This window comes from Caloenas nicobarica, chromosome 6, assembly GCF_036013445.1.
Source record: "Caloenas nicobarica isolate bCalNic1 chromosome 6, bCalNic1.hap1, whole genome shotgun sequence".
Lineage (NCBI taxonomy): Eukaryota > Metazoa > Chordata > Aves > Columbiformes > Columbidae > Caloenas > Caloenas nicobarica.
In genome coordinates, this window is record NC_088250.1 from 12,624,588 (window position 1) to 12,649,088 (window position 24,501).

A 24,501-nucleotide genomic window follows, 5' to 3' on the forward strand; every position below is an offset into this window, starting at 1 on the left:
TTTGTGTTCAGAGTTGAAAACAATTCACTGTTTTACAAAATATGTTGGCTTTATTTTGTTTACATCTGCTAGCAAAAAATTATATAAAACTGGAATAATTAGTATAAAAGAACCTTTTAAGAAAAAAAGTCCAAGTTTATGTAAAAATGTTATCAAACTAGAAAGCTAAGGATAAGCCAAGAGCTGTACTTTATGACTCCTATTTTCCAGAGATTTATTTTAGGTATAGAATAACCTCTAACATACATGTTTTTAAAAAAATAATAATAATTTAAACACTGCCAGGGTTTTCTAGCAACACTTAATTTGTTCTGTCTGGTACCAAGCCAAATGAAGTGTGTAACATTTACGATGGTTCTGCTAGATCCATGTAGCCCTCTACTAGATACATCAAGCCTTCTCCATCACCAAAGGAGCAGACAAGAAAACAGCATGGAACTTTAAACAGTTGAATGACTTTTGAACAGTTTAACAGAGTTGATTAAAATAGACGAAGTCAGTAAGCACAGAAGTAGGGCTTTTGCACGTAACTACTTGAATTTACAATATGACTGAGAAGTAACTGAGAGCTCAGAGGCCGATAAGGACAGAACTCCATCCACCTCACTTTTTGTATGCTCAGATGCTCCCAAAACACCGTGGCAACTGCAAGGATGTAAAGCCACAGGAAAACAGGTCACATATACTTTCATCTCTTTTTACACTGCAAGCAGATTTAGGTCCTCACGTGCACCTTGACTAGAGCTGCGACTGGCCCTACATTCACAAAGACAAGTGACCTGGACAACGCATCCTCAATGCTACTGACTTTCAGCCAAGAGACCATAAATGGGGTTGTTCTTCCGAAAGGTGCTTCGTGAAACTGGTCAGGAAAGTGCTTTGCAGAAAAGCACAAACATTTAAAGTCCATCCTAATTTCCCAAAATATTAGATTGATGTTTTGCTCTTAAGCACTTACAACCATATTAGTGCACCCAAAGGTAAAAAAAAGTCTCTTGGACACTCCTATACTTGCAACAGGTTGACATGGAAAAGGAATCAGAGTTAAAACAGAAGACTGGAGAAAAGTTTTTCCTGTCAACCTCTACAAACACCAAACATGGAAATTCACTTTTCACTGGAGCTTCAAACACATGCAAGATTAAAAAAACCCACAGAACTACTGACCCAGTTACAAATGTAAGATCAGAAGAATATCTGTCCAACAGAGGCATCTGTATCAAAATTGACTCCTGCGACATCAGATAGGTCAATGGGTAATCATTGTACACAACGTTTTATTTTTGTACACAACTGTTTCATCATCAGTCTGCAATGACCACAGTTTGTCTCCAGTTCAATCACCTACATTCCAGTTACTGATTTAAGGGCTGCAACAAACCTTTCAGGTAATTTAGTATGATGAGCTAATCCCCCAAATTTACTGAGATGTTATTTTCATATAGACTTTTTTCACTCATGGACTCTATTTATGGCATCCTTAATGTTCTTCACTGGGATTAGTACAGAAACATTAAAAGAATCTCAAAGCACCTTCCAGAAGCTTCTTCCATTCTCCTTTGAGGAAACAGTAAGTACAGAGTTGTTACTGGTGGAGCAGAAGGAAACAGGTTGCAAATCTTTATCTAAGAGTCACTGGACTGAGTCAAACCTCAGATCGTATGATTGTCTGGAAACTCATTCCATAACCTTTAGATAAAGAACATATGCTCCTTCTCACACAGGCTGAGAACCTGGGCTCTGTGACTTACACCATCCCAGGCAGCAGAAACACTCTGGCAGTAAGTAAAGGTACTGGATCAGGAGGGTGGCTGTGGACACAGCAACAGTGCTTCACATTTCTAAAGGAATATGCTGATTTTCATCAACTGAGGATTTACAACGTTGAATGTTGCCTAATGTGAAGAGCAGATTTGGGATCTGGAATAAGCAGTGAAGGTACACGCAAGGCAAATGAAAGCCCTGGGAGAAAGATTAACTTCTCCATGCTGGCACAGCAGACGGCAGCAGCAGGTGAGTACATGCAGTATATACTGTAATGCTCTAGCAAATTGTTCAGTATTTTTTTAACTTCAGTTTCTCTGTACTGAAAACAGCACCTCAAGTTTAAGTAAAATCCAGTTTCTCAAAGGATACTACTGGTTTTTTTTAGGTAAGACACCTTTTCTCTCCCTTTGCTTATAATGGTAACATAACCAGAATAAGCAAAGTCAAATAATCATTATTTAAACAAGCACAATCCAGACTAAAGTCTCTCTACCAGGAAATTCAGGACTAAAGCATGTTCATAATCCTTTTCACAACCTCATGATCTTTTTCATGTGATTGTCTCATACAATGCTACTAATACATTACTTTAAAACTTCAGTCATGCATCCCTAATTGTGGTGTTCGGCTTTGAATGGTACCTTTCCTCCATGCTCTAACAGCTAAAATCATTTGTAACCCTCTGATCATGATTGATTGCTGAAATACAAGAGGTGAACATTATCAGACCGATTTCAAAATCAATTAGATGTTTCACTATTTTCAATTAAAATAGTAATAACCGTAGCACAGTATTTTTAATCTTCTATTATATAATCTGCTGTATCTTCTATTGCAATTCTTGTTACAGAACAAAGATGTTTATAAAACAAATGTACACATGATAAGAAGTCTCAAACAGAACAACTATTAAGAGTTGTTTCTTTTTAAACAAGCTTCATTATTCTCTAGGCAATTATAAATAGCTGTCAGGCAGCATTTGCACACGTAAAATACCAGAAAGCTGAAGTCCAAATTCTATACATTTCAGTGGCACAGAATTGTACATAGTTGATCTCAATACAAGAACATTAAGACTCTTGAATCCCTTCAAAAGAATATGGAAGCACAGCCTGAGGACAAGGGTCCACCAAAGTTGAAAAAGATTCTGCCTACTATTGCTGTTAGCAATTCCCTCCTGCCTCCCCAACTCAGAACACAAAAAAACGGTGCACATTTACAGTGGCGAAGATAAATAGTTCTGCCACACCAGCTGACATCTCAGAAAACGCACACAGGACTGCCAAACGCATCCCTTCCCCTCCTCGCTCCCCAAGGCCAGCAAATCGTTCATACCAAACACAGTGCGATGGCATATCCACACACACAGGTTTTAAATCGGAGGTTTGAGGTCAAAATACCTGAGCAGTACAACGGAGTTCTCTTTTCTGCAGGGAAAACTCACAGTCTTTATGCTAAACCACTGTCTGCCTATGGCCTTTCATCTATTAAACTAAATGCACCTCTGAAGAAAGTTGGCATTTTTTTTACAACCTTTTTCATTCAATTTCCCCTGGATTCCTGAAAATTCTCCACAGTGCCTACTATTTCAACTGTTCTTTTATAGCAGTTTATTTTTGACAAGACTTCATTTAAAGCTTCATATATGAACATGATTTTGGGGGACATTTTTGTTTCTTTATCACCAACTGATTCACTGAAACTAGAAAACTAGTTTGATAGTTAGGCTTTACTTAAAAACAACAAACCTTGATTCAAATAATGTGGTCATACAAAATTCAAACTCAATTGAAAGTCACATCTACCATGTTAGTAGACTATTTTAGGTGCCACACTTTCCTACCCCCACCCTTTTTCCTGTCTTCTCCCAACAATTTTAATAACCTGAAATACTTGTAACATAAATGTACTAGATTTCTCCCCTTCCCAAGTTATTTTAGTTATTGTCCCTTTTTGTTCAACTTTCTTTCCTTGCTTTCTCTGAACAATGTTCTGCCTTATTTTTTCTATCTGCAGAACAGATCTTTGAGAAATATCTTTGACTCCTCTAAGTAGCTACTCAGCTTGAATGCCACGACTAAAATGCCTTAGCAAGACTTCATGTGCAACCCGAAGTTCCATACCAAATACCAAACACATTCTTCAGCTAAGAGAGAACTGAGAAAGACAAAAAGCACCAAAAATAAAGACAAAGCAATATTCTTACCAAAGATATTATCTGTTCAGCACTAAGAAAATAAGCACTTACGTAATTAATTTCTACTAAGAACTGCTCAGAGTAATAACTCTATGAGAATTGCCTAGAGAAGTATTTATTGAAATAAAGCTACTGAGCACACAAAGACAGTGTTTCTTAAAATCCCTGAAAATTAAAATTCTTTCTTATATTGCAGGTATTTACTCCAATGTACATACAGGAGAGATGCCCCCACCACTCTCACTCCAGCAAGTGTGCAATATTTCATGCTTATATTCAGTTCAAAAAAAGGCTGGAATCTGAAAATCCAAATGAACCTACTCTTATTTCCTAAATTTCAAGTTTTTAACAAATGCCAGAATATAAAGTCCTATTAATCAAGCACACATTTTTAAGATAAATTATTTTTAAAACCTCTATTAATATGAAATTAATATATTGCTGTTACTGAAAGACATTTTAAGAAAGCCATAACAATTAAATAATAATCTCATTCTGTTTTATCAGTCTTAAGCTGACATTAGCTTCTGGATATACAAATAGGAAAATATGCTACAGATCTAAAGTTATAATTAATGATTTCTAATTTTAGTTCTCACCCATCTCCTGTATTTTCATCCCTCTTCAATTTCACTAAAACAGGTTTGTGGATTTAAGTAAAACTCATTCATTTGAAAATCTACAGCCCAGTAGGAGGGGCACTTTGTAAGAACAGACCATTAACTAATTGATCCAAGCCATATTTGCTAAGTTAATGCCAGATAAGAAATAGTACAGAAAGCATTTATGCATAACTGAACACACCATGGAAACTTTTTAAAAATCTGAAATGTAAGGTATTTGAAATGCCAAATCCCAAGCATATAGAAAATTATCCCAAACTAATACAGTAGCCATCTACTAGCTCAGTTATCCAAAAAGGGGCACTTATTTTATTTTGAATGGAAAAAAAATGGACAGACTTCTTCAAAAGGACAGTTACTTGTAAGAAATTGCTGAGTACAGCATCCTTCTAAGAGCTTAGAATAATAAAAACAAAAGCTGGAAGTTCTATAAATGTTAGTTCTGCTTACCAAGAATTAATTTTCAGTCTTTCATATATAAACTGTATCTAGTCCGTAAGTCCATATTAGTGCACAAAATTTATAATGGAGCTGGTTTGATTTTGTGACAATATTCTATGGTTCAGCTAGGTCCCGTTAAGATACCAGTGCTTGTAAGACTGAAATACTTGAAAAGATGAATGAGTCACACCTGCATTTTAAGATTTTATTTTTCTACGGAAAGTAAGCAAATGTTTTTGTTAGAACTAAGGCTGAAGTTCAACAAATATTTTAAGATGGTGTTTCATTTAAAGCAGCAGTCCTGCCCTCCCTCACAGCTTCATTCATTCATTCCCATTCCCACAAAACCATTTTTGTACACAAGCACATTTGTTTGCTGATCTGTTCAATGTGCAGCTGTACAACTAGATTCTGCTGAAAAACAGCCTAAAAAAAGAAAAAAAAAATTATTTTCAAGATAGATTACTTTTCCTATCTGGCTCACTGTGCAGCTGCACAAACACCATAGTTCACACAAAAAAGAACAACCTTGCTTTTGATGGCAACACCAGCTTACAGATTTGGTTGATCTGCAGCCTAACAGTACTTTGGCTATAGCACAAATAAAACAACTGGCCACCTCAGAATGTACTCAAATAACACTGAAAAAACAGCAATGGACAAATTTCCTATTGAAAGCCATTTAAGAATAATTTCTCCAACTTTCCCTTCAACACAGAATAATGTTTGCAATAAAGTGTTAAAACCAGTTGCAGTATTTTTATTCTTCCTATTATTTAGACCACTATACCTATTTCATCCTTGCGCTATGTTAAAATACTTGCAGTACATTAAAAAGCATTAAAGGCACATCTTTTGTATGTTTAATTCCTACACTATTACAGTAAAAAACCCTCTATCACAGCTACAATCCAAAAAGGAATTATGCATGTCTACTATTAAGCTGATGACTTTTCTGATTGTAAAAAAAATATATATATATATATACAAAAGCTGTCAAGTATAAAAGTCCATTGAAAAATGTGACTAAGGCATGTTTCTTTTACATGTGCTATGCCAAATTAGTGCCTGGCAGATTATGTTTACTGAAGTTCACTTCTAGAATTTAGAGGTTGCAAATTTTGCAAATTTTTTACTTGACAACATACACCATTGATGCAAATCTGTATTTTTAAACAGATGATTTAATTAATGAACCACTGTCACGGACTTTCTATAAGGCCCTCTGTCAACATGCCATTCAAATTCTTCTTAGCAAATTCATTCTGTTGAGTACAAACCAGGAGAACTACTACTCTTCTTAGGACAGAGCTTTTTCCTTTTCCAGGAAATCTGAGAGACAACAGGTAGGAACCCCTCACACCTGGAGTTAGTGAGTTCCCAAAGCTGTCCTTCATCAGTAATTGTGGGAGACAAAAGAGTTTGTAAAGACATCTTGGCAGATTCAGAAGTAGCACCTTAACCGATCTGACCTGTGACATAAAATAGTCCCATGTATTTCAACAGAAGATCCATTAAGAGAATGCCCAGCTGAACCAAAAAATGTGTAATTTCTATCACATTCCAAGTAAGACCTCAACACAAGTCATAACATTGCCTAGCTCTGATTTATTTTAGCCAAGATTATTCTTAAAGATCTACATGGCTACCCATCTGTGGGATGATTGAGGCAAACATTCAAATGGATACAAATACTGATTGACTTCAAAAATCACACACAATTAACTCCTAATCTTTCTTAACAAGGTATTAAAAAAAACTTTGAAGGGACAGAACTTCGAAGCAAATGAATGAAAAGGTAGTATTCGATATCCAGTATTACTCTTACTGCAAGATTAGAGACAGAAAACGGGAAAGGAAGCAGAATTCTTAATCTAAAATGCAAGCAGAGATGTCTTCTTAGCCAATCTAATTAAAAATATTGATGGGCTAAAACTGAACGAAATCTTAAAAATACCATTATGTATATGTATTTCCCTGTGTCCACCACCTTACAAGTGTGGGTACGTTCTAAAAACACCACAGAGGAGCAAGGACAGATACTACGGAACGTGAGACTGAAACCCACTAATTTGATACATCCTCCCAATTATGTGAAACCTGTCAATTTCCATTAATAAGCAAGTGAACCAGCTTCTTGTGATTTTTCCAGTATTAACATCTACAATGGTTTCTATTGTCATAATATGGTACAAGAAATCTAAAAAGAAAAAGAAAAAAAAAAAGGAAAAAAAGTGCTCCTTGATGCCTCTAACCTTTAACACAAAGTAATCAGTAAGCGTACCTCCAAACAAATCCAGTATTTTGGAGGAACAAGACCATCCTGACTAATCAAGAAGCATACTCCTCGAAGGGTGGCATAAAATATTTGTAGTTTTTATCTTTTTGACAAACAGAAACGGTGTGGCAGCCTACCACTGAAATTATGGGTTATCAAATTCCTCTGTGAAAGACGCTTTATGCTCTTTGCCACTGATAGCTGAAAACAAAGGAAAACTGGACTCTACCTCTAAAATCAAAGGATCAATACTTGTGACCACTATTTCACAGGTTCAACTTCAAAAATATTTAAGATTCACAGAATGTAAACATGGGTTTCTATAACAAATGCTTTATTATTCCATGAGTCAATATTTTGTTAAAAATATCCTCCCTCCTTACCTCTCCTTTTGCTACTGTAATTGACAGTACATCACCTTCTTCCAGAGTCTGCTGAGCACATCAGAGTCACATCACAAAATACTTGACTGTTATCCTATTAAAGCTATCCAAAGTAAATGCCTATGTCATCAGGGTTGCACAATTTTTCTACAAAATCAAGCCAAATTAAAATTACTGTATTTCAAATTCCATGTTTGACTAATTAACAGACTTGTGGTATAAGATGGCTTAAACCACTGGGGTAAACTGACACACATCAGCGTAATTAAAATCTACTGAAGAACCACTTAAGAATCGAGACAGTTACAGTCCATCTACACCTCCAAATGGTTTAACATATAAACCAACACAGTTTAAAATATCATTAAACATAAACAGTATGGGAGTTTAATCCCAAGAACAAACTTTTGATTCCAGTTAACCACGGTTTAAGATACCGAAACATTTATGTGCTGGCAAGAGTCTGAGGCTTTACTTTTCTTATTTCTAGATGCACAACAGTTTCTTGTGAATCTTCTGATCTTCTTCATAGTCATTCAAGTTTTTGTGATATCTAGTCCCTAGAATAACATGCTGTCTCCTAGCAGGTCACCTCATTGCCAGGTTATGAAGTTGAAATACTTCGATACTGAGACCTGTATTTGGCATCCATATGTAGCTAATGCCATCCCACAGTCCCCAGTCAGAGAAGTCTTCAGTGTAGGGGGAAATCTCATAACCTGATGCCTCAATAAAAAAGGTTGAAATACCTTTTTTTTTAGAAATTTGGCAAGGCTTACAATGTATCTTATCTTTGGCCAGCATCCTCAAAGCAAAGCACAACAAATAAGCAAAAATACTAAAAAATATTTTCCTGTTTGATAAGCTAAGTTCACTATTTATAAATTTCTGATTAAACTACATGTACTTTCTAATATTCAGCTTTAACTTTTGTAATGTAAATATTACATTTTAAAAGTACATTACTGGTAACAGGACTGTGAGGTAGAAATGTTAAGGATCACACTTTGTTTATTGTCAAGAAAAGTAAAACCAAAGCAAACCATAACCGTGTGTACAGAATAGACAACAGCAGAGCACACGAGGTATCATTTCAGTATTTCACTATGATTCAATCACTGCTTGGAACTACTACATGACATATTTGATAAGATATAGGCAAAAATTCAGAAATGTATTTTTCCATAGTTAAAATACATTCCTTGTATTTGAAGAATGATGTACCCCTTTCAATGTTTCCCTTAGAGAATATTTTGTTTATAAAATGTAATCAATCCTTCACCTTTCATGTCCACATTCTGAATTGTTAGCAATTAAGCTACAGTAAAAGAGAAAATTCCAGTAAATGAATTTACTTGTAGGAACTCTCAGAACTTTCCCTTAAGTGACAATTTACATTTTTCAATTTTATTACTATTTTAAGAACTCAACAAAAGTACACTGTTTTATTCCGATATACCATTCCAATTTGTCCATAGTCTAAAGAACACACACAAAAAAACCCTCAAAACCAACCAAACAAAAATCCATACATTTTTAAGGGGTTCTTGGCTTAAACTATACCACAATTAAACTATAAGTGGTGTTCTTATGCATCAAAGGCTAAAAAGTACCATAATAATTCACTCTTTCATTAGACAAATGCAGCCACTTAGCACTGACAAAACAGCAGTTTCTGTGGGGAATACTAGGCACAGTAAGGTCTTCAAAGACAGTGAAAGTATTTGTACATCATCTAGCATAACTGTTTACTATAATGAATTTGAACCACAAAGCTTGATACAAAGAAGACAGGAGTAATAATAATTTGCTATATTTGCTGCCTTCTTATTAAAGCATCTCATCCTAATCTATTAAGAGTCAGCATAAAACACTCACTTCTCTCCTTACTATTGCATATATATTGTTAGGTAGCATGAGAATTTTTACCCAAAGCCACTAAAAATTAAGTTCTGCTGGGACTCTGTACGTTACTCTGCAAGATACAGATGCACAAATTTACACTGCATGCTTTACAAAAATCAATCTCTTACCTGTTGTACAAAAAAAATAACTGTGTAAAAAAAAAAGTTTTAGCATCGGAGGAAATGTAGGCTGTTTTTCTTCTAATTAATTTTCTGCCAATTAAATAAAAGTCTAGGATATCTTACAAGCATTAAGAAATTATTTACAATAAAAAACCTAAATGTTGTATATACATCCTGCTGCAGCTACTATATATCTGACCCTGAATATATGGTACAAGTCTTGAGGGCAACTGGACAAATCAATACAATGCCTCTGCTAGACAACTGCCTCAATATGCAGTTCAGAACAGGAATAATGGAAAGTCTATCCTTTTTACGTATCATATCAAACATCAAATAAATGACACTGTTTTATTTTTAGCATAAAAATGTAGCAGTGCAAGGCTACCACCTTATTTGGACGGCAGCCAAGCAGCATATATCTTAAGTTTTAATGTAAGCTAGTACAATTTAGAATTGTACTTCTAGGTTGAGATATTGTCCTCTATAGGCAGACATTCAGGTCAGGAATAACAAGAGGTATAAATATTAACACAAAAAATCCACGTCAAGATTCACATTGAGTAACACCTTTTTGATGAGATTTACTTGGAGATTACGTGTATCTTTCTTTTGTTTTGCTTTGATACTCCAACCGAAGTATGGCTGCACACTACCATCAGCAATTAGCTTGGTTAAAAGAGGAACTATTTATAGATCTCAAATCACCAGCTGTAAACCAATTATCATTTACAGTTACGCTTCAGAATTCAAGGTTATTATTTTTCTGCATTAATAATCATCACACTGCAGTTAATAAAAATGCAGCTGTAATAAAAATGCAGAAAGATCAGTTTATGAATGTAGTACAAGTCAGGGAATCTTGAGATATCTTATCTTTATATATAAACTGTATGACAGCACCTACCTGCAATTCACATTTTATTATAGTGGCATTTGTTAGAAGCTGTGATTGGAAACTATTTCTAAAGTGTTTATAACCTACATGCAGAAACACTGCACAAAGTCTCTGTTGAGGAGTTTATAATTTTATGCAAATCCTGCAATCTTGCATAAAACTTCCTTTGCACATTCTTAATCTGAAGAGCGTTTTATCTCACATATGCATTTTGTCTTACAAAAAGACTAAGCACAGGAATACTTTTACAGGACTTCATTTGATTAATGAGTTTCAGACATGATCATAGTTGTTCATTAACTTCCAGTATTATGTGTGTCTCTTTGTCACTTAAGCACTAACTTGAACGCTTACAGAATACAATTTTCTATACCTCTTAACAGTTCACAAGCTATAGAGCTCTAAGTCCTCTCTAGTTAATATTCCCCATTTTGTATGTATTTGATACTTTAATACTGAGATGACTGTCAACACAGAAGAAGAGGAGGAGGTTTCTATAGCAAACTTCATCATAAGACTAAAGATACATTCCTCACAAGTGAAAACAAGATTTCTCTTAGGACTGCTCTTCAAAGAAAACCAAAACGAACCAACCAGAAACCAAAACCAAACAAAATGCATAAACAAACAAACAAACCTGGTGTTTAATTTCATTAAATTTCACTGCCAAAAATTTCTGATAAACACAAGCAAACTGATCCACAGGTTGCTAGGTTCATTTTTCCAATGATCAAGATCTGCTCAGGAATATTTCTTACTCCGTTCATGTTCACAGAGCAGCAGTAACAGACCAATATACCTACATTCAGGCCCTCCAACAGACAATGCAGTTATAAATTCTGTAATAGGTCCATCTGTTTTAGCAGCAGACTAATTTTGCATTAGCAAAACCAGCAGATTTTCTTCACTCTCAACCTACTGCTTTGGAACACAGCCAAGCTATAGCAAAAGTGATGGCCAGATGAGAATGAAGCTCCTGGGTCATCAAAAGCTGAGAGAGAACAAACAGCTCAGTCATTCCTCCTCTGCAGCAACACACAAAGAAGTCAGAAAATGCAAAGAGAGAAGATGAGGCAGCACAATGTGATACCTAGAAGACCAGAACATTTCCAGTGTAATGAACCATGTCCCCAGCACGGGTACAACACCCTACATGTAATTTCAATATCCCTTCTTCTCATAAGCTTTTGAGACTGACATCAGGAAACCATCATCTTCCCAGTCTTTCATGCTGGCTTCCAGCTTTCTGGGTATTAAAACCTGTACAGGGTTGGATTATCACAAGAGGTAACAAAACAAGTGACTTCAAACAATTATTTTTTAAACTTCTTTACTCCTCAGATTTTTATTGCATCAAAAAACCAAGAGAAATCGCACTGATGCCATAGCACATAGTATTTTATGAATAGGTGGACTGATGTAGTGCATACCTTTCTTTCCTTCAGGAGATTACAGCGTAGGCAGGACATAGTTTCCAGCATTTAAATCGGGTTTTGAAACTTAATAAAAACCATTTGTTTTTATTAGCTTTGCCTAATTGGTACACATTTCCTTACCAGGCTTTATTAGGTATTTTTCAAATAGTATCTCAGTTGCAATTTAAGAATTATCTAAAAACAATCTAAATTCTTTCTGCATCAGGTGTTACTTCAGACCTTTGTCAGCAAGCTAAAATTACTAGTTCTCGTTTAAGATTACTTCAGTAGCCCACCCCCAAAGATGAATACTTTTCATATGATAAAACTGTTTCAAATAATTGCTCCCTAAATTAAGTTGGACTCCCACAGTAAAACAGGAAGTTATATTGATTTTCTTCACCTTAAGAGAACAGAAATTGCTCCCCACAAGGCATAAATTCTAAGTACTCACAGAACTCTCCCTACACCTAAAGCTCAATTCTGTGAAAAGCACAGCTACACAAAGAACAGAAGAACTGTGATTAAGTTTTCCTTCTTTTAAACTTCTATGTGTTAAGAAAAGAGTCAGGATATGTTTGGTTGACAATTCTGAAAACATGCTATAAAATAACATGCTATAATAGCAAACGTTCTGACAGTTGATAGTAAAACTGTAAAGAAAACGTTTTTCTTGGTTTTCTTGTTCTGATCTAATTTTCATTGTTCACACACGCAGTTACACCTGTCCATCCCCAATGCTGTAAAATAGTTTGTGAAGATGCCACAATCTCTCCACTAAGTTTCACCACAGTCAAGGACTGAATCTTAACTTACAGGAAAAGTTTCACGCTTAGCTTTAAGTAGCTTGTGTAATTTTAATTCAGTAATTCCATCTGATGAAAACACATAATGTTTCCAAATCCAGACTGATTTATCTTATCACTGATTTATCAAGTGCCCATCATAGGTTCAAAATAAACTTCCACTTCTGTAAAAACTGTGACAGAGACAGGAATAACAGCCATTACAATAGGTACAATCATGATCAAACAATGTTAAAACTGGACAGCCAAAGCAAAAAAGTCCAAACGTACTTCCTCTACGTCTATATATACCTAAACTTGAAGTCCATATTATCTGGGCACTACTTAAAAGTTTCTTCCTACTTGAATCAGCTGCTGCTTTGCAGAAAATGTAGTATGAATAGAAGTATCTTATTCACAGTTGCTTGACTTATTAATGAAGACCACGAAGGAAATCTGTGCCAGGTTGGATATGTTAATTTTTCCATGTGTATACATTTATCTTCTTTGTGTAAGTCAAACTACACAAAAGATGTATACCTTACTAAGGTTTCCTACTGAATATTCAAAAGGAATGGTTTATTAACATACAAGGCCTAAGTACATATGCATTCAGTACACTCCTGCTGGCATTTCACAATATAACTCTAGAAGATGGATATTGTTACAATGTCACATAAATCTTAGTTTGAGACCGCTAATTAAAAAGTACTTCCATGCACTGTAATAGACGAAAGTCGGCAGCAGGATCTGTGCTTCTTCAGGTAAATTTAACTTTCTGGAACATGCCTGAATTACCCTGATGATCCAATTTCACTAGATTTTTTTTTGTCATGGGAGAAACAAACATTAAGACATCTAAACCTGTGAGCTTATTCGCACCATTTTAAACCACAACTTTTCTATAATTGCACATTTTATGACTGTTTGGATACATACTCCAAATTTTCTAGCTGGCTTTTATTTAAGCCAGTCTGGAAAGCATGAAGACCTACACGAAACCAAGGAACACTAATTAAAACAAACCTCACTGTTTTGAATGTATTTTTTTAATGTAGACAGAATCTTCTTTCATGTTGCCTATTCCAGATGGGCAATTGTGTACGATTCTTCTATATCCACTTTCTGCAGACACTAGGGTACGTTACCGTGTGGAACTTGCACCACTAATCTCATAACACAATTGATTTCCAGTATACATACAGGCCTTTTTTTTTTTTTTTTTAGAAATAGATTACATAGCTGCACTCTTTTCCCCTCTAAAGCATGTAACTGTTGCAAGCTGTTTAAAAAGAAGTTCTGCAATACAATACCACCAATTCTATCTTAAGTTGGTTTAAAACAAAAATCTAGTTAGGCAGGTCTCTAGTCACATTGGTCTCAATGTTCTTGGGAACCACAGAACTTCTTCACAAAGTAACCATGTAGTCATCTAATTCTTGCTTTGGAGCTTAGTACACCTCAGCAGTCCACACAGAGTACCTATACCCCTACACACCAAATAGAAAGCACATTCTTCAGCAAAGGAAAATCCATGTGCATTCTCTGTTAAAACAGAATTTTTAAAACCTAATAGGATACCTGTTATGTATAGTTTTCTCTTTTTATGTATCAGTTTCTACTACCCCAAGGGACACTGTAACATACCAGTTAAACGCCCCCCAGGAACTACTTCAGTTAACTATATGGCAATTGCTTCCGTATTTCTGAACGCTAACCAGGCCTTCCAGTGTGCCTTCCTCAGTGCTGTACCAGGCTTCATGTATCACAGGTTCCCTCAGTGTTATGGTACAAGATCCTATCTTAATTTTAAAAAAAAAAGGTGATTGTTACTTAAAGTCATAAAATGTTTGAAGTGCTAGAAACCAGAATTATTTCTAACTCAGGCAACTCTTGCTCAGAGGCAAGGGTTCAAGAGCTAGTGGGTAAGAAAATTTCTACAGAATGGCGCCCAAAAACCACAAAGATAACTAATTTTAAAGAGCAATTTTATTGCAAAGTTTCAACGTCACGTTTCCAAACGGTGCAGCATAGGCAGCAGAAATAGTTGATAACAGTCAATTAACTCCTTTCACTCACGACTCCCGTGCACGGTATGCTACAGCCTCTGACGGACTCTCCTGACCCCCTCTTACCTTCGCTCAGGGTTATGTGCGGGTTACAGCCCGAGCGCAACTCTCCAGTTCTTAGCGCTAGCTAGGACCATTACGCCAAGCAAGATTTAATCGTGGCCCGCTCATCATCCGCGATCACCATACTGCCCCCGAACAAAAACGACACTGTACCACTCCTTCGGAGACCGTGACCCTCCCTCTGCAGCGCCCAGCGGCAGGGGGCAGAGCACCTTCCAGCCACACCGGGGGCCTCAACGCGGCTCCCCGGGGCCGGGGCACCCCCACCGCGCCCTCAGCACAGGAAGGCTGCGGGAGGGAAGCGCAGCCCAGACGGGAAGGCGCGCTACGTGCGCCGGGGAACCCCGGCGGCCTGCCCGGCCCCAGCCCGCCCTGCAGCGGCCCTGCCGCCCGCCAGCTCAGCGGGAGCCCGCGGCGCCCCTCGCCACCCCCCCGATCCCTTTCCTCTCTCCGCCCCGAACGGCGACGGGCAGCCACAGCCCCGCAGCCACATCCCGGTCCCTTCGCTGCGGGCGGGGGGCGGGCAGCATTTACCTGCCGCATGGTCGGCTCGGAAGGGAAGCGCGGGGTCGGGGGGCCGCGCCGGGGCCGCGCCTCGTGCTCCGCCGCCTCAGCGAGGGGGAGGCTGCGCACGGCCCCCAGCCCCCGCCCCCCCGGGCGCCCTCGCCCACCCGCGCAGCCCCAGGCCCGCCCGGCGGGTCCCGCCGCCGCAACGTGGTGAAGCGGCCGCGCCGCCGTGTCCCGCTCATGCCGCTCCGCATCCCGGGTAGGTGGTGTCCGTTACTGCCGATCGCCACCGACTCCTTCTCCTCCGCCGTAACCCCTGTCCCCCCACCCCGCCCCGCCGCCAGCCCGGGGCCGGCCGCCACCCGCACCGCAGCGCCGGCCGGTTGTGGGGGAGGGAATGTAAACAAATGGGGTTTTATAGCTACCTCACTCGAGTGCCGTGTGCATCTCCCTCTCCGCTCGGTACCAAACCGCCGCGGCGCCTCCTCCTCCTCCTCCTGCAGCTGCCGCCGCCGATACGCTATTCACCAACCACGGCTACGCCAGGCCCCGGCGCGCTCCCCGCGCTCACCCCTACGCACCATGCGGATCGGGCTGCACGGGCGGCCCCGCGGCCCGCTTTGCCCAATGCGGAGCCATTTCCTCCCGTGCACCCCCCGCCGCCTCACTTCCCCCTCCCCTGCTCCACCGCGGACTACGAAAATGGCGTAGCGCCTGTCTGCACCCACCCCCCCTCCCTGCGGTGGCTTGCGCTCGTCACTCAAGCGGTCGCGGCCGCGGGGAACGGGCCGGGGGGAACGGGCCGGGGGGAACGGGCCGGGGGGAACGGGCCGGGGGGAACGGGCCGGGGGGAACGGGCCGGGGGGAACGGGCCGGGGGGAACGGGCCGGGGCCCCGCACAGCGCCGGCCGTGCCGCCTGCGCTTCATCGGCTGCGGCGAGAGCTCGCAGCCAGCGCTGCCTGGGCCGCGACCCCGGCGGAGAACAGCCGGCCGCCCAGCCAGGAGCCGGGCCCGGCCTGCGGGCCTGCCCCTGGCCTGGGGAGAAAGGGCCTTTGGGGAGGAAAAGGCTGTCTCATGGACACAGCTCGGCTTTCGTACCGAGGTGCCTTTCTGAGAGCCGGATGCGTATTTAAACCCATTTATTTAACTCTAGAAAATCCCGTCGGGCTTACTCGTGAGATGAAAGCAAAACCTGTTCATCTAGATGAGGAATGACCCCCCTCTTGGAGGTGGAGCCCCTCATCACCGCACATTTGATTCCTACACAATACCAACAGCAACAAGAAAAAGTAACAGCGCATGTAAATTAAAACTTTCCGGACAACACTGAGGATCAGTAGACATCTTGTAAGACCTACAATGCATAAGAGTCCTTCACATCAAACACTATTTTAAAATAAACCAGCTTATTTTGTAATGGTTATTTACAGAAAGTGCAGTTGTAGGAACACTTTAAGTTTTAGGCCATTTCATTTTTCTTTCTGAGAAATTTGCGTACAATTTTCACCACATTTTCCTCCAGAAATAACTGATGTTTCCATTGCAGGCTTCGATCTACAAGCAAACCAACTCTTCCCCTCTATTTTTTAAGGAGGCGCAGATTTTTCTTTTAGACTACTACTGAATTGAACTAATTCACCTAATCCTTTCTAAACTTGTCCCTTTGGTTAAACCAGATGATTCACACCAGCACTGTCCTAAGTCCGGCCTGGCAGAGCCAGGATCCAGTCCTATCCATAGTCCCTATCTCAATCCAAGCCTTACCCCATGATCATCTGCCTCAATACCTTCCCAAAGTCATTGTGTGAATTTTTGCTTGGTGCCACATCCCGAGAAAACAAAACCACTTCAAAATACCAACATTGTAAAGAATTAATAGTATTTGTTTAGAAACCAAAAGAACGTTGATATCTATAAAACTCCAAAAACTGTGTAAGCATAAAACTGAAGTCACAGTGCAAAAGAAAACCAGAGCAAACTTTTCCAGATAAGATGAATATTCATTATAAAGCAGATAATGTAAAAACCTGATAAAGACAAAGACATATAGAGGTATTAAACAGTTCTGGACCTAAGGCCACATCAGCTTTGTGTGTTATGCTACACTAATCTTTTGGTATGCGATGCTGAATCTTTGCTGAACTTTTCCAATTACTTTTTGCTCCCCCCTTCCCCCAATCATTTTCATGTCCCAGTGACAGACTTTCTAATTTCAACTCTCCTCCAACACTTTTTTCTCTCTTCAGTATTTATTTTGAAGGTAAAAAAAATAACATCTATGTTCCTTCCATTTTTTTTTCCAAAATCAAACACTAGAATACAAACCACACTAGTCCAAAAATTTGACAGCCCCTGCTCAGGTCAGATTTTAGGGACTGTTGAAGTGATTATGAGGTCTTATACCCACCTTGCACCAGATCATTTGTATATTGATTTGAATGATTTCTGCCTCAAAGTGGGTCCTTTATCTCTCAGAATTTTATACTGCAAATAAAATACAGACCTGATTCTGACATGGGTCAATAGATACCTACCACGATACCCTCTGGTCATCACTAGGCTTGACTGATTTATGTTGCTTTTTAGTCTAGAAAGAAATTCACTGAGTGCAAAAAATGTAAAAAAATGTAAAGTTTTGTATCTTCTTCCTTCAGAGTTTATTCTGAGTGAATTGTACATGGAAATAAAATAGAGCATATGGGGTTTCTTAGCTTTTCTGAGTAAAATTCAAATAATGTAAATATCTCATTAAAAAATAAAGAACTCCAGAAAGAACACTACAATTGCTGAATTGAAATGAATAGGTTTAATACAGAAAGGTCCTTTAAAATTTCAGGACTGATTGATTTTGCACTAGTTTTACTGTGTTTAGAAAATTTAGGGAGGTGGGTGAGGAAGCTTTTCTGAAAGCAACTTTGCCCTATTGTGGAGGTACTGATGCTACATAGCTACTTTCCAGAGATTCACCCACACAAGGTATACCAATTAAAAAAATAAATTCAGCGCTTCTCTATGCAGCTGCAACACGCTGTAACATGTATCTGTGTATTTTAAAGCCAGAAGGGCCCATTAGTAGGCCTGCCAGCACTGTGAGATGGAGTACCCTTTCCTGTTAGGAAATGAGACTCTCATTTGTGTTTTGGGTTAAGCTATAACCTTCCAGATTAGTCTGGTGATGGTTTGCTACATCGAAAAGTTTGTCTCTAGAATATTTTCCCTAGAGTTTTACATTGTATCTTGCAGTTCTGTTACTTCTCCATAGTTTTAACTGTATGTTTTAGTACAACTGCTTGCACATCAATACTTAAAAGAAAGTACAAGTTTCTGCACCCCAGCTTCAGAAACCCAGAACAAAAACTATTAAATCCGGCATTGCTATGAAAAACATGCAGCTGAGAGGTCTGCTCCTCTGCAACAACTTCCCTGGAACAACTTTCTGGGCTGCAGGGAAGCTGGTACAACAGAGTGCTGACAGCTTCAGATAACACAAATGCACACAACAAATCCAGATTGACTCTTCAAGCTTCAAACAGAACCATATGTTACTATACTCTTAGAATGGAACTGTCTGGTTTGGTTTTCTGCTTGTTTGGTTTTTTTCCTTCTCCTCTCACAGGGCACTTACTTGCTGAGGAACACGGCACGGGACACCCTTGTACATTGGGCTGCAGGAAGGGAATATATTCTATCAACTAATATAGCACGGCTGGGGGTATAATGCTGCAAAAGCAGATGATAGCTTCTCACAGGTCTTGTCTCAAGATGGGGTCCTGCCTAGAGGCACATATCCTGCTCCAGAACAGAGTTAGGACCCCTTTCCAGCACCCCGTGGACCTGAACCATTTGGTCAGCAGACCCTAGTTTAGGTCAGCAGACCCAGTTTAGGTCAGCTAAGCTGTGTCAGCACAGACAATGATAAAGGAAAGAAACAGGATCTGGTGTTGTGCTTCAGATGTGAGATGCAGCCCTAAAGAGCAGATGTGTGAGACGGGACAGCATTTGGCAGATCTCATATGCCGATTTCGCTTCCCCTCCTCTGTTTTAACAACCCAATTGCATGTGAGGGATAGAAGGCTGACATACATACATATACACAAAAGCAGTTTGTTAAGAAGCAGGTTTTTCGTGGCTGTTCATTTACCCCCTAAAGCACAAGACTCTGGCAAATTCAACTTGTTTGAAGAACCCAGCTTAACTCCCTTATTTTTGAAATACTCATGTCTCAAGAAAAAGCCAAGATAATGGCTTGAAACATCAACTTCTTCCTTCATTTGAAATCACTTTGTCCAAAGATTTAATCAGAATTTAAGGCGGTTTGAATGCCAACATAGCTGGGTTTGTGGTGTATATGTTACATGTATATTTCTGTTCCTGTTCTTTAAAACATTTTCCTAGATTCTGTCCTTGCCTTTTATTCATTCTGAGAGCCTGAATCAAAGTCAGAAATGCCATTTCTTATTTGACAGTGGCCAACAATTATTATTCATCTTGCTAAAGAGATGCATGGAGATAGCGAGTGGCAGAATTAACCTTGAGGAGGCAGAGAATGGCTCACAGGGCACAGCTATTGTCAATGCTGACTTGCCAAGCAGACGGGTTTTGCCAAATTCCTTAGGAGTGAAAGCCCTTTGCTACAGGAGGCTTTGCTCAGAAGTGAACTAACAAGAGCTGCTGAAGTGAAATATCAGGGAATCATACAGAAGACATTTTCTTTCCTAATCTGGATCTCAAAATATGACCTGTTGACACTTGTCTCTTCTGCTTTGAATTTACCAATGTACTTACTATTAATATATGATTCTATGCGTACTTGTACTCTCACTATTGGGTAGTGGGATATGTACTCATTCCCAGGCTGTACAAGAGGGCACTGAGAGTGGGTGCTGAAGCAGCTAAAACTCTGCTTATGGCAAGGACATAAGTGAAGTTGTTTAAGCCTCAGGGTGAGCTTAAGTATCTCTACAAGCTAGTGGTGATCCCATGACTAAAGCCCATGGTAGGCATGATGTCCCCTGGGGGCTTCCACTGCTGCAGGACTACTTGGCTTCTTTCCAGTGAATTGAACACCCAAGTTTATTTAACTCCCAGGCCACATATAAAACCAGTACTTTTAGTAGAGATTTTTTTCACATTCCTGCTAAACTGGGTGATCTTGTTTAAGCCTTTGCTTGGCAGATTTGTTTAGTTAGTTCTAATTGGTTTCGACAGTATAAATTCCAATGGTAATTCAAAGTAGATCTGGCTAGTGCTGTACTGCTAGAAAGTATAATTTGAAAGTTTTATTACTCATAAGATGGGACAAAAAGGGAAATCCATCTGAGCTTGTTTTGGTTTGTTTTTAAAACAATTCTTACCCTTCTTCTCTTACAACAGCATGTACATACTGACATGTTCAGACAACATATAAACAGGTATAGGCATATGTGTAGGTTTTGAAGCAAAACTGTTTATATCAATGACACAGTCTGCGTGATTTTATCAGTGTAAATACTGATAGGAAATTAGTTTAAACAGAGGACCATGTTTGGGTTTTTTTTTTTTTAAACATGACAAAACATTATGCAGGTTTTAAAGATTTTTGGTTTACAAGTTTGAGTTGGTCTCTGTGGGAAAGGGCTAGGTCTTTTGATTTTGTTTTTAAACACAAGCTGACATTTTTATTGAAAAAAATTAAAACCTTTTTCATTGGCTCTAGACTTATGGTTACATAAACATCAAAGATCATAAGCAAAAGGGCGTGGTGCTGCAGCAACAACTGAAGTATTTGTTCTACACAAAGCTTTTTTCTGCAATATGGAAAAAAGCCAATATGATAGACCTTTGGTTAATTTTGCAAAGCTAGCAAATGCTAGCATAGTTTGTCCACAGGAAGACCCTCACCGGGCAAACTTTATTAAATGACTCTCCCTTTGTTTTGTTATTATTTGTTTTAAACACAACTTGGCAGTCCTACTATCCAAAGCAGCCCAAAGCCCTTTCCTTGGATCTGAGACACAGGATTTGCTGGCACCAGGGCTAGGATAAGATTCAAATGGAAGATATTAGAAAGTGAGGACAGTGTGTCACAGCCTTCTTCCTCTTGCAGACTCAGGTTGATTTCTTTTTCTCTTGTCTTTCCTCCCTGTTGAAAACACCTGTTTTCTGGCATTTTTTATTTGCACAATGGTTGCAGAAAGATCTCCTCTTCATACCAAAGGATATGATAGGAGAGTAAAGCCCCGTCAGCTGCTTCCTCCAGCACATGACTGAGGTGAGATTGCTGAGCACAAAGAACTTACGGTCATGCCCATAGAAAATCTCTATCTCGATAAATATGGGATATTCTTTGCTGGAGCCCGGCAGGGCTCAAAACATTAAACAAAGCTGTGCTAGCTGGCTGGGTGGAGTAAACTGGAAATTCCTCTTCTGAAAGCAAACTGGATCGATTCCAAAACTGACCCACCTCACTGAAGAGGAAATATTGACTTTAATGTAATCTCTTTACACACTAAGGAATTTGTTTTACGCCCTCTTTTCAAACAGAATGGAAAAAAATGATACTGTCGCTGACATTATCTGAAAGAATCAATGAGCAGAATAAAGCAAGAAAAGGAAGGTCAGTAGCTTTTATGTCCCTGCCAATTTTTAACCACTAGTTTGGTGATTGGTGATCTTTATATATGACCTAAACTTAGCTGAGTAATACAAGCGTAGCTCTTCTAAAGCTGTGTTTTTGTAGGCAGCTGGGCTGAAGTTTCCCATTTCTTTCACCTCCATGGCACATGGAAGTGGAAATGACAAATTTTCAACTCCTGCAATTCCTCCCTTATCAGCAGGCAGTACTGGGAAGCCAAGACATCCTGCAGTTACTGGCTACCTGTGTTCAATACCTCAGGAGGGACTGATCAGCAATGAAATGTCAGCAGTGGAAAGGGGAGCCGATACGAGCTACTGTGGACATGTTTCAGTGACTTAAGCATGAATGAATGGCCAAGGATGTTGTACGTCCACATCACTTCTTTATCACAGATCCAAACCTCAAGGGAACATCTACAGAGAAGACAGGAGACAAGAACACGTGCTGGTGGGGAAAACAAGCAAAGATATTGTTTGCAGAAATAAAGCAAATTATGAAACGTGTGTTTCGTTTGATTTTCTTTAAATCGGCTCTACCAGTACCAAACTCTAAAATCAACAGAGAGGCTCTCAAAATCAAAATTATTGATAACTAGCTCACAGTTTAGGCAAAGAGTTAGCTTAAGATTAGCTGTGTTTATCGTTTCTTGCCTGATAATTACATAAGTGGGAATTGGAGGGAGCAGTAGGATGCTGGCCTTCAGGGTGCCATCGATGTTAAAAGCACATGACCTTGGCTTTGAAATGTTGGCATGCACTGAAGTCGCTGGGTTCTTTCCCAATAATTTGTATTTTTGTGTTTGTCCCACCTGTATTCTATGATGTAAAAGCACGTTAAAACTCCCCATTCCTACAGAAAACAAATGAGGCACCAGGAGTATGAACGACATTAGGAAACACCCCGACTTCCAAATCTTTAACTACAACCATTTGACAGTACTACTAGGTGCTGCAGCTTTATTTTCCATGTTGCTGCCCCAAAATGCATTACACAGTTGGATGGTAATTGCAGTTTTAATGACACAAGTAGGAGTGTGAATTTAAGCATAAACAGCTACGAAGAAGAGAGTAAACTTTAGCTGATATACAAAAAGAAAAAGCATAGGGACACGTAGAATACGGTCTAAATGACAAGAAATGTGAAAATCAGAGAATACCAGTGAAATTATGTGGAGAGACACGTCATGTGGATGTTGCACAGCTAGAAGCTGGGAAGAGAGGCAAATTGCTATTTCATTGCTATTTTTCAGCTGCATGACTTGGCAACCTCAGTTAATGCCTGTTACTGTAAACCAGCAGTAACTCTGCTGAGAGCAAGTGAAAGCAGCAGAAGGATAGAGTAATACAGGGATGAATAAATCTCATTATCCTTTAGAAAAGGAAGAGAGTTTTGAGGCATTTCCTCAAGCAAGCACGGGACTAGTGGGACTCCTTGTGAAAGAGGGGATGTGGTCATGCGTCTTTGCTGCCATGTCAGGTGATGTATTTAGCACATATCAGAGCATTGAGAGAGCTCTGAGAAGCCTCAAGGATGGGAATGCCAGGAAACAAGCTGAGAGAAAATAAAACCATTTCTGCAAGGGCTGGGTTGGACTAATATTGACCGTTCATTAGTTATATCAGCAAATTTGGGGGGAAAGCAAACCAGAGACAAACTTAGTGCCAGTTTTGTCAACACTGAAATTGGGAAGGAAAAAAAAAAAGTTATGTTTTTATTTCACTCACACTATGTCTTTCCATCCCTCTCAGATAACCATCCCCTCTTTTATCTCTTACCTCTCACTTTATAAATGTAACTAAAATTTCATTCCCATAGACACAAAAGGTGAACTCAGATGAGCCTCTATGGTAGCTCTAATGAAATTATTGTGGGCTTCTCCAAGAAGAAACATACGAGTTTTAGTTCATGCCTTTTGTTGGTAAAACAGTGTGTTCCAAGAATATTTAGAATAAATAGCTGTACAGCAAAAGCGGTTCTTTATAACTGGTTTACATTATTGAATGTATACCAAGATGTTCCACAAACATGCAGTGATGAAAATTAATTGAAAAAAGAAAACAAACACGACTGTCTTTTGGACAGATATGGGCAAAATTCAAGGTATGGGAGTGAACTGATACTTATTTTTTCATGTAATCACAGTGCCATCTCTCAGTAAATAATGTCTGCTTGGGGAACTGCTTCCAACAGGCAGCTTTCCCTAAACATGTGAAGAGCATATATGTATAACTTCTGAATAGTTTTTTAGTATAAGTTACTGCTGAGGTAGAATAAAAAAAAAACCAACTCATGAAGGTGCTTCACCCCGTTCATATATTAAAGTGAGTGGCTAGTGGTTCTCACTAAAAGCAGTCTCAGAATAGCATTTGGCTGTCTGACCACTTACGTGATTACCTAAACCTAGTACCTTAACACAGCTGTTTGAATCACA

The 24,501-nt window shown here is 39.2% G+C and overlaps 1 protein-coding gene and 1 long non-coding RNA gene across 5 annotated transcripts in view; one reads left to right on the top strand and one right to left on the bottom strand.

Moving 5' to 3' along the window:
- Nucleotides 1-24,501, bottom strand: part of SLC39A10 (solute carrier family 39 member 10) — a 59,536-nt gene that overhangs the window by 22,211 nt on the left and 12,824 nt on the right. The window contains exon 1 of one of the 2 annotated variants that reach the window (XM_065638081.1): nucleotides 15,879-15,939. The exons of the other annotated variant lie outside the window; for it this stretch is intronic. The gene's annotated coding sequence lies outside the window, so the exon portion shown is untranslated. Of the gene's footprint in view, nucleotides 1-15,878; nucleotides 15,940-24,501 lie in introns of those variants that run through there. 2 annotated transcript variants of the gene reach the window in all.
- LOC135990418 (uncharacterized) lies at nucleotides 1,739-22,567 on the top strand. 3 transcript variants are annotated; one of them, XR_010606410.1, is made up of 4 exons: nucleotides 15,594-15,712; nucleotides 21,627-21,704; nucleotides 21,977-22,049; nucleotides 22,267-22,567. It is a non-coding gene; the product is annotated as an uncharacterized LOC135990418 (long non-coding RNA). The 3 variants fall into 3 exon arrangements; XR_010606412.1 differs by lacking the exons at nucleotides 15,594-15,712; nucleotides 21,627-21,704 and adding an exon at nucleotides 1,739-2,013; XR_010606411.1 differs by lacking the exon at nucleotides 21,627-21,704.